General features: G+C 41.9%; 1 pseudogene; it reads left to right on the top strand.

The window, feature by feature from the left end:
- Nucleotides 1-876: 876 nt before the first annotated feature.
- Nucleotides 877-1,874, top strand: LOC107525157 (glyceraldehyde-3-phosphate dehydrogenase pseudogene; annotated as a pseudogene).
- Nucleotides 1,875-11,003: the final 9,129 nt, after the last annotated feature.

Here is an 11,003-nt window from a genome sequence, read left to right as displayed (position 1 = left end):
ATGAACTGCTTTTATTAAAGAGTTTACTGTTTCCCCCCAATTTTGAATAGATGTTTCTAAAAATGGATGAAAGGTGAAAAGGCAAAAGAAAAGAAGTTGACAAACTTGTAACCACAGCAGTATCCAGACTCAAACAACAAGGATGGAATAATAAACCAGGAAAGATGCTATTGACATAATAATGATAGCAAATAATTACATAGTGCTTACTGCACATCAGCACTACTGTTAGCCCTTTTTGTATAGTAACTCATTTAATCTTCACAACAGGAGTAATTCTCATTCTCATTTTACAGATGAGGAAATTGAACCACAAAAAGGTTAAGTAAATTGCCCACGTGGTTGAGCCGGGATACAGACACAGGCATCTCTGACTCCAACTAAAACTGTTCTGTAGGTCTGGGAGAGAGCTACAAAGAAAGCTTCCTTATCTCTTCAAAAGTCTTCAGAGTTTCTTAAGGGCAGTGAAAGAAATGTTTCCCAGGGTAAGCTGGTGTCTGGGGAATGATAAAAATGGCAATGCTGACTAAAGCTTCATAAATCATCTGCCAGGAATCCCATAAGAAAGCAAAACAATGGTCTGCTTTCAACCATTCTCCCTGCTATTTTAATAGACCAAGATGTTTAGATATATTTTTTTCAAGTTTTTATAGAAAAACTAGGTTTATAGATAATATGTTTGGGAGAAAAACCTAGAAGGAACATTTCTGTGTTTTAGCAGTAAATGTATTTTTGGTTGACACAGGAATTTTTCTCATTGAGTCAGTAGGGCCCCCATGAAAGTTACTCAGGTTCTCTGCTCCTCCCATTTATGGACAGCCAAGTCTTCCTGTGCAGTGCCATCCTGTGTAATGCCAGCTGTGACCCTGAGACACAATGGAGAAGGTCGAGGTGAACAGATTTGGCCATATTGGGCACCTGGTCACTAGGGCTGCTTTTAACTCTGACCAAGTGGATATTGTCACCATCAATGACCCTTTCATTGACCTCAATTACATACTCTACAAATTCCAGAATGATTCAACCCATGGCAAGTTCAAAGGCATAGTCGAGACTGAGGATAGGAAGCTTGTCATCAATGGAAAGCCCATCTCCATCTCCCAGGAGTGAGATCCCACCAACAGCAAATGGGGTGATGCTGGTGTCAAATATGTTGTGGAGTCCACTGGTGTCTTTGCTACCTTGGAGAAGTCTGGGGCTCAATTGAAGCTTCGGTGGAGCCAAGAGGGTCATCTTATTTGTCCTTTCTTCAGGTGCCCCCGTGTTTGTGATGGGTGTGAACCATGAGAAGTATGACAACTCCCTCAAGATTGTCAGCATTGCCTCCTGCATCATCAACTGCTTGGCTCCCTGGCCAAGGTCATCCATTACAACTTTGGCATCATGGAGGGACTCATGACCACAGTCCATGCCATCACTGCCACCCAGAAGACTGTGGATGGCCCCTCTGGAAAACTGTGGTGTGATGGCTGAGAAGCTGCCCAGAGCATCATTCCTAATTCTACTGGCACTGCCAAGGCTGTGGGGAAGGTCATCTGTGAGCTGAATGGGAAGCTTGCTGGCATGGCATTCTGTGTACCCACTGTCATTTGTTCATGGATCTGACCTTCCACCTGGAGAAAACTGCCAAATACCATGGCAACAAGAAAGTGGTGAAGTGGGTATCAGATGGCCCCCTCAAGGGCATCCTGGGCTGTACTGAGGACCAGTTTGCCTCCTGCAACTTTAACAGAGACACCCACCCTTCCACCTTTGATGTGAGGGCTGGCATTTCCCTCAGCAAACACTTTGTCAAGCTCATTTCCTGTTATGACAATAAATTTGGCTACAGCACGATGGGGGACCTTATGGTCCACATGGCCTCCAAGGAGTAAGAGCCTCCTGGACCACCAGCCCTAGCAAGAGGAAGAGAGGCCTTCAGCTACTGGGAAGTCCTTGCCCCAAGTCACTGAGATCTCCTGACCCAATGCACTGAGAATCTCCTGACCTCCACAGTTTCCACCCCAGATTCCCTGAAGAAGAGGAGGGGCTTAGGGAGCAGTACCTTATCATGCACCATCAATAAAGTTCACTGTAACCCACCCCCCAAAAAAGAAAGTTATTCAATATCCAACAAGTCCACTGAGTTATCATATAAAAGCTATAAGTCATCAGGAAAGACTAAATGTGCCAAATTGGGTATGATAGTTGGGGCTTTTGTCAACATGATCAACTTAGAAAGATGTCTGCCTGAATAGATTTTGTTTTCATAGCTAAATAGAAATCACAAATTACGTCAAAAGGAAAACATACTTATATCTATCCTTTCACTTGGTAAATGTTTTTTTCCAGGATCTTATTTGTTTCAAATTACTTTTTTTCTGGGAAGGAGGGATATGGAATCTAATAATACATTGTTGGAAATAATGTTTATTTTATTTAAAAAATTCAACCACATATTTCTCTACCTTAAGTTAACTTTATTATAGAAGTTTAGAGGCTCTTGGAATTTTAAATAGGTATTATTCATTCACCTCAAAAATTCTACTTATTCTTTCAGAAGCTCCCTATGTTCTTTGGAGAGAAGAGAATGCAACATTTATTGAACACCTACTCAGGGCTAGACACTATGCTGGACACATCACTCGTGAGATCATTTTGTTCTCATAAAATATTATTTTTCTCAGTTTGCATTTAGGAAAAGAGATTGACAAGTAATAATCTTTTCCAAGGTCATATAGGTGCTAAGTGTCAAAACTGGAATTCAGCCCATGGTTCTCTGATGGCATAGCCGAAGCTCTTCCCAAGCAGGACCTTGCCTTCCTTTAAAACACACACAAGCCAACTGGCATTTTCCTTCCCACTCACAGCAGAGAGGTGAAATGGAGGTTGCAAAGAAGGCTGGGAAGTGGTAGCTGCTGAGAACTGCATCCTTGGCTTCCTCTAGAACAAAGACAATCTGGAAAAAAGCTTAAACACTGTGTAATATTAGGGCTGGCACTGCTCTGTTCCATGCTGTTTATGCTCAAGGCAAATGTGAGTTTTTGTATCTGTGACAATTTGGATTATTTGGAAATATTTATGCTCTTTCCCCCATGTCCAGGGAGGTGTATTCTCATTTAATTAATGTAGGACTTGGTCATGTAACACACTTTGGCCAATTCTCATTGTTAGCAGAGTTGGTAGTAGCAGATTTGACACAAGTAGAGAATTCAAATGTGTTCACATGGTTGGGTTTGTTCTTCTAGGCTTCCATGATCACCCTGAGAAGAGCATGATCCAGCTAGGAGATGAGCAACACACAAACCCCCCGTAATGTGTAGCCAAGGTTAAAAGTAAACCATGCTATTTTGAACTATTGAGATCTGAGTTTGTTTTTATGCAGAAAAAGCTGATTGACTCATTATCTCAGTCTAGCCCACTGAGATTTACCTCTCTAAAACTCCCTTTTAATTTCAGATATTTTGTGCAACTGGATTTTTCCATTGCAGGGTAATAGTCTAAGGTAACTTAGGGTCTGGGCGATTATTTCCTGTGAGGAAATATTCTATTGACATAGAAGTTTCTTTATCTTAGGGAAAGTGCACTTATAGAATTTAATGAATATGTATTTCTTGCATTTATAGAATCCCTTCCCAACAGAGAGCTCAGGTACTATTTAAGTTCTTTCTTGGTTCTTAGATGGATTTTAAAATAGAAAGTCACTTACCTGTCAATGCATGATGTAGGGATATCCAAGGCACATCTGGGACAATCATTGTCCTGTTTTGCCTCATTTTATTTTTCTCTGCCAATGTATTGTTATTTCTCCAAAATAGTTAGAGAAAATTCCATTTCTCTCACATAATGGTAAATAGGCTAAACCTCACAATGTGTTTATTTTAACTGCAAGTCCACTAGATTTGTCTATGTCTTCATATTAGTTTTTAAAAATCTATGTATAAGGAATAAGTCATTAGTCTCCCCTCCCCCCTCTCTTTTTTTTTAAATTTATCTTTATTGTTAAAGGGTTATAGGTGTCCTATTTTCCCCCCCATTGACTCCCTGCACCTCACTCCCACCCCCTCCCCAGGCCTTCACCCCATTATTGTCTGTGTCCATGGTTTATGCATATATACATATAGCTTCTTTGGTTAATCTCTTCCCACTCCCCCACCCCCAGCCTCCTTCCCTTTTCCCTCTGAGATACAACAGTCTGTTCTGTGCTTCAATGTCTCTGGGTCTGTTTTGTTTGTCAGATTATTTTGTTCATTTGCTTCTTCTTAAAAGAAGACCCTTCAACATTTCATGTAATACTGGTTTGGTGGTGATGAATTCCTTTAGCTTTTTCTTATCTGTGAAGCTCTTTATCTGACCTTCAGTTCTAAATGATAGCTTTGCTGGGTAGAGTCATCTTGGTTGTAGTTCCATGTTTTTCATCACTTTGAATATTTCTTGCCACTCCCTTCTGGCCTGCAAGGTTTCTGTTGAGAAATCAGCTGACAGTCGTATGGGTGCTCCCTTGTAGGTAACTAATTGCTTTTCTCTTGCTGCTTTTAAGATTCTCTCTTTGTCTTTAACCTTTGGCATTTTAATTATGATGTGTCTTGCTATGGGCCTCCTTGGGTTCCTCTTGTTTGGGACTCTCTGTGCTTCCTGGACTTGTAAGTCTATTTCTTTCCCCAGGTAGGGGAAGTTTTCTGTCATTATTTTTCAAATAGGTTTTCAATTTCTTGCTCTCTTTCTTCCCTTTCTGGCACCCCAATAATACGAATTTTGGGCCTCTTGAAGTTGTCCCAGAGGCTCCTTATACTATCTTCATAGTTCTGGATTCTTTTTTCTTTTTCCTCTTCTGGTTCGGTGTTTTTTGTTTCTTCATGTTCCAAATGGCTGATTTGATTCTCAGTGTCCTCTACTCTACTGTTGATTCCCTGTAAATTATTCTTCATTTCAGTTCTTGTAGCCTTCATTTCAAATTGGTACTTTATTATGTCATCGATGGTCTCACTAGTTTCCTTAATAGTCCTACTAATATCCTTGAGCATTCTTATAATCATTATTCTGAACTCTGTATCTGTTAGCTTGCTTGGATCTATTTCATTTAGTTCCTCTTCTAGAGATTTCTTCTGTTCTTTCCTTTGTGACATGTTTCTTTGCCTCCACATTTTGGCTGCTTCCTGGTATTTGTTTCTATGTATAAGGTAGAGCTGCTATGTCTCCTGGAATTTGTAGAGTGGCTTTGTGTAGTAGGTATCCTGTGGGGTCCAGTGGCTCAGCCTCCCCAGTCACCTGAGCTGGGCCTTCTAGGTGCTCCCCTGTGCGGGCTGGGTGCACTGTCCTGTTGTAGTTGAGCCTTGGTTGCTGTTGGCATCACTGGGAGGAACTGACCCCCAGGCCAATCAGCTGTGAGGACCAGCTGCAACTACAGCCAGAGAGCTGCTGTGCTGGAGACACCCCTATGGAGCAGGATTTGCTTCAGTGGAGCTTTGGTGTTCACCAAGTGTGCCCACTGAGTGTGTCACTCGTGGATGTGGTAGGGTTGTAATCCAGCGTGGTCGAGCCTGACCACCAGGTGCACCGTCTCTGAGGCCTCCCGGGAGGTCCAAAGTCAGCCTCTGCCAGTGCCTTGCCCAGGGCCACCCAGCATGAGCTACACAGCAAACCGTAGTTGGCTGCTCCTTGTGCTGGGCTTGGAAGTGTCTGGGAGGGGCTGCCACTAGTGCCAGGCCTGGGGCCACTTATCAAGCTGTATGGCGCACACTGCTGCTTGTTTGAGAGATTTAGGAAAGTCCTAAGCATGAGGCTTGAGAGGCCACCTGCACAGAAAAGCCCCTGGAAATGGCCTGGATGAGCTGCAGGTGGGGAGGGGCGGGGCCTCCGGGAATCACGGGGCGGGGCCAAAGGCGTGAGTCAGGTGCTGGCGACTCAAATACGGCACCTGCCTGCCGGCTGTGTGCGGGGAGGACTCGCCACAGGAGCCATGGCCTCTGCCAGCCCTTCTGCCTGGGAGGAAGCCGCCCTCCGCCTCTCGCCCGGATCTCAGGCAGGTCAGTTCCTCCCCGAGTGTCCCGGGTCCTTTCAGGCTGCTGCCCGGTGCTGGGCGCAGAGGGAGCGTCCGGGTGAGTCCGTGCGCGGTCCTTTGAGAGGAGCTGCTGGGGCTCCCGCAGCCTCCACGACCCTCAGCCACAGTCCCCGCTGGTTTCACAGCCCGAAGTTGTGGGGACGTCTCTTCCCAGCCTTGGAGCCCTGGGCTGGGGGCCTGCTGTGGGGCTGGGCCCCCTCACTCCTCCGGGAAACCCACCGCCGAGATTCCCTCCCGGGTTTAACCCGCGGCACAGGGTGTGGGCCCGCGGCCGCGTCTCCGGGATTCAGCCCCGATCCGCCCGCGTCTCCGCCCCTCCTCCCGGTCTCAGTGCTGCTTCAGCTCCCTGGTTGTGGGGCCTCTGTTCAGCCGGGTTTCAGGAGGCTCTGAGGGACGGTGGTTCTGCCTCTTAGTTGTAATTTTGATGTGGTTGCGGGAGGCGGCGGGTGCAGCTGTGACCTCCGCCGCCAGCTTGCTGTCTCCCCCCTCTCTTTGGGATGCAGTACTTGCTAAAGTGTAGTCTGTGGAGGTTCATGGTTAGAGCTCACCCTTGTGACTAAGAATTTTTAAAAAAGAAACACTCTGGAAATAATCTATTCTAATTATGGCTGTATTAGTTCTCAGATATGCAAAGATTATAAAAATAGTGGGAGAACAGGTGAAATGAAACAAAAATTTGACTGAGATAATGACGACCTGGCCCTTTTCTCAACTAGTCTGCCAATTTCTACTCATCAAGTAGTGACCTCTCTCCTTTCCTCAGTTATTCTTTGCCATCCTTTGTCCTGTAATTGCTGATATTTCACTCCAGGCTTTCAATTTTGCTGGGCAACATTTGTCAGTGTTTTCAAGCTTGCATTGTACATGGCTCAAAAAATCATCATTAGCCTGAGTTTTACAGAGATAACTCTGTACCAGTTATGTTATAGTAAATCTATAGTTTCTAAAAGCCATTGATGTTAAACTATAGGGCAAAAAAGAAAGAAAAATATCCTCAAAACTCTACCTCCTTACCCTTAACTTTTCCCACACACAGAACAGTATTTATCGTATCTAAAGTCCAATGACTGCTTCATCATTAAGACATTTTCTGAAGGCTTTAAAAAATATTTTTTAAATTCTATAAAAATTTTAAAAGTACAGGAATTCTTTCTAAGAGGGCAATTTGTCACTATGATAAAATGTAAAGAATACTTGCCTAGCAGTCATAAGACTTTGGCTAATATCCTTGGTCTGCTCAAAGTTTTGATTTGGGGTAAGGCAGTTACCTTTACTAAAGTCAGTGTTCTCCTCTATAATATAAAGATAATACCAGTTATGCCTGCATCATAGAATTATTGAGAATATGAAATAACAGAATGCCAGGACTTATGTTTAAATGGTATCAGAAATTTTTTAAATCAGTTAAAAATAAGGATTAAGAAAAATAATGAAAAGAAATAATAGCTAACTTATATTTATATTTAGTAATACTCGACTCTGACATATGCCATAATTTAGACTACTTAATATCAATCTTGCAGATGTTTTTATAAGTGTAATGAGTCTCATTATAGTCTTGGATTCATAGTTTGACCCCTATAAATCCATATAAGGGTCGGAAGTAGGCTGAGAAATACTCCCCTGCCCCCAGAGATCTATGCCCTAATCCCTGGAACTAGTAAATGTTACTTTATATGGGCAAAAAATGGTTTTTGCGGGTGTAATTAAGTTAAACATATTGAGATGAAGAAATTATCCTGGATTATCTGGGTGGACCCTAATGCAATCATAAGTATCCTCATTAGTGGAGGCAAAGGGAGATTTTACACACAGAAAAGAGGAGAAGGCAACGTATCATAGAGACAGACCTGAGACTAATGAAGCTACAAGCCAAGGAATGCTGGCAGCCACCAGAAGCTGGGAGGGGGGAGGCATGGAATCTCCTTTAGGACACGCAGAAGGAGCATGGCTCTGTTGATCCCTTGACTTTGGCCCAGTGACCTTAACAGCAGACCTCTGGACTCCAGAATGATGAGAGAATAATTTTTTCTTATTATAAGCACTAAATTTGTAATAATTTGCTACAGAGGGCTTAGAAAACTAATATAGGTGCCTTAGTCCTACAGTTACAAGATCTCCTTGTATAGTAGGCAAGACAAACCTGCTTTATATGAAACATGGCTTCATAATAAATAAGTTATGTAAAGCAACAGGCAGAAATAGTTGCTCATTAAATATGTCTTTGTTCTATCTATTAAAAAGTATTCAAACAAGACTTTACCAAATGGCTACATTTTACTGAGAACTTACTAAGAGCCAAGTACTTTTCAAAATGTTTCTTGTGCATTAATTTTATTTCATCCTCACAGTAACACTGCTGTCCCATTTTTCAGATGAGGACACCAAGACACTGAGAGGTTGCGTAACTTGCCCAGGTCATACAGGAATTGGCAGACTGAGAACTCTAATCGAGGCAGTCTGGTCCAGGATCAATTTTTATCCATTATACAACACCAAGTCCTAACGTAGCAGAGCGAGACAAAAATGTGATTCTCAAGGGAGGTACAGTCAAGAGGCATCAATATAAAAACAATGCACTTTATCAGTTTATCTATCACACAATACACTCAGTTTTCTGAAGAAGAAAAAAAAAAGTCATAGGTAGCCACACTTCTTTGGGAACTCATTCAGTCCAGAGCCATGTGGGCATCAGTGCAGTGACGCCTCCTGGCCTCAGGATGTCCTATTATGTGCCCACTCTGCCTGTCCCAGGAAGTCAAGGTGCAGAGATCACGGATCTGCCAAGAACTCCTTATGGCATATTTTACAACCCTGATTAATGTGGCCGGAAACCTGTCCATCATCAGTATAGTCAACAGTGTTTTTCATCCATCCAATCAACAGATGGTTATTGAGTGAAGAATACTATCCTAGAGCTCCTGCAGGTGATGCAAAAAGGAACAATACACCCTTCCTGCGTTGAAGGAACCAACAACGTGGCAAGGAATCTGGGATGCCATTTTGTGTTTCCAAAGCATGTAATGACCCATACTGGACATCTAAAATCCATTTGGTTTTCAGTGCTTACCACAGACCGTGGCAAGATAAATATCATTTGGTGTTATTTGAATCACTATTATTTGTAAGCCTTGCCAGAGGTTCTATTTTCATCATAAATAAAGTTTTTCCTTAGAACATTTAGGATGATATTTTAAGGACAGCTGTTCTAGCGTATGCTGGTTCTACGTTGTATTCTGCCCTAGAGGCATGGAGCTAGGAAAGTGACCCTGTGAATATCAAGAATGCATGTCATGCTATTCACACACCAGTCAAGATCTGAGTTCAGAATTCTGTGTTACTTTTGAAAGACTTGGGGACATTAGAAGCATCTAAAGCAGAGTTTGCTCCTGCGCTATGAGTCTTCATATCTTGAGATAATAAACAGAAACTTGCTGTATTTTTCCGAAGTAAAATAGAAGACTGGCATCTCAATTTTTTTTTTCAAGACAGCCTGATTCCTCTTTCTCAAAGCAGTGTCAGGAAACCTTGACCTGTTTTTTTGAAACAGACTGAGTCAGTCAAGATTTTGTTTCACTTAATATGTGGAAACAGCCCATCCTAAGCCTAGAGAGAAGTAAAATGCATTTCACCTCTATAGATCTTTGTTTATCCAACTTTAAAAACATCACCTAAAAGTTCCAAAATATTCTGAAGGGAAATTAAGAAAATTATTGCATGCAATTTGAGAATCTCTTCTCTAAAGTATGGTTCTAATTTTCAAGATATTAAACCATATCAATTTCTGAACACCAACATAAACATTTTGTTCTTACAAATATTGAACACATACACAAAGGAATATTTAATCGAGAGACTTTTTGTGACCTTCCATTACGAACAAGTTCTAGAAGCAGCAGCCTTTCTTGCTGGACCATTATAAATCTCATATTTAAGGACCAGTGTCCACAGTCATCTATTGTATGCTATGAAAGGATAGATGCAATATACAGAAAGTAAGTAAAACATAATTTTTGTATCTGTCCTCAAAAATAACTATGGAGCACTATATACAGGGCACTATGCTCAATGCCTTCAACATGTGATACTTTATTCATAAGATGACCATGCAAACAGATTCAGGCCAGTCACAAAATAGTCAGAGGGCTGTAAAATCCAGCACAGAGGATAGAGTGTATAATATTGTAATAACTATGTACAGTGCCAGGTGCGTACTGGAAATATTGAAGGTAATACTTTGTAAACTATATGATTATCTAACCACTATGCTGTACACCTGAAACTAATACAAAATAATATTGAAGGTAAACTGTAATTGAAAAATAAAATTTTTTAAAAAGATTTTAAAAATTAGATATAGGCCTTTTTTCAGGCTCTAACTATGAGCCAGGCACTGTTATAGGTGTTTTAAACATATTTCCAATTCCCTAACTTTACTGAGAGGTAGATACTTTTGGCCCCCAGTTTACAGATGGGGTTGTGAAAGATGACAGGGTCAGTATTTTGCAGGATTAGAACTCCGTTCTATGACTCCAAGCCCTTCCTGTTTCTCAGTATAAAAACATAAGGCAGTGTGTGACAAAAAGCTAATGGGTGCTACAGTATGTATCTAGAAGTCTCTTCAAAGCCCATCAGATGAATTCCTGCAAACACTAACGAACTTTTATAATTGCAAGGGAAAGCAGTGGAATTGTGAAAGTACAATTGATTAACAAGATAGACCGGATGCTGTGTATACTTAGGAAATGCTAACCATTTCTTTTTATACATATATATTTTTATTGATTTCAGAGAGAGGAAGGGAGAGGGGGAGAAAGATGGAAACATCAATGATGAGAGAGAGTCATTGATCCACTGCCTCCTCCATGCCACCTACTGGGGTCTGAGCCCGCAACCTGGGCATGTGCCCTGATGGAGAATCAAACTGTGACCTCCTGGTTCATAAGTCGACTCTCAACCACCG

This window comes from Miniopterus natalensis, chromosome 5, assembly GCF_054644295.1.
Source record: "Miniopterus natalensis isolate mMinNat1 chromosome 5, mMinNat1.hap1, whole genome shotgun sequence".
NCBI lineage: Eukaryota > Metazoa > Chordata > Mammalia > Chiroptera > Miniopteridae > Miniopterus > Miniopterus natalensis.
Note: the sequence above shows the minus strand (reverse complement) of the source record. Positions and strands in the feature narration are given on the sequence as shown.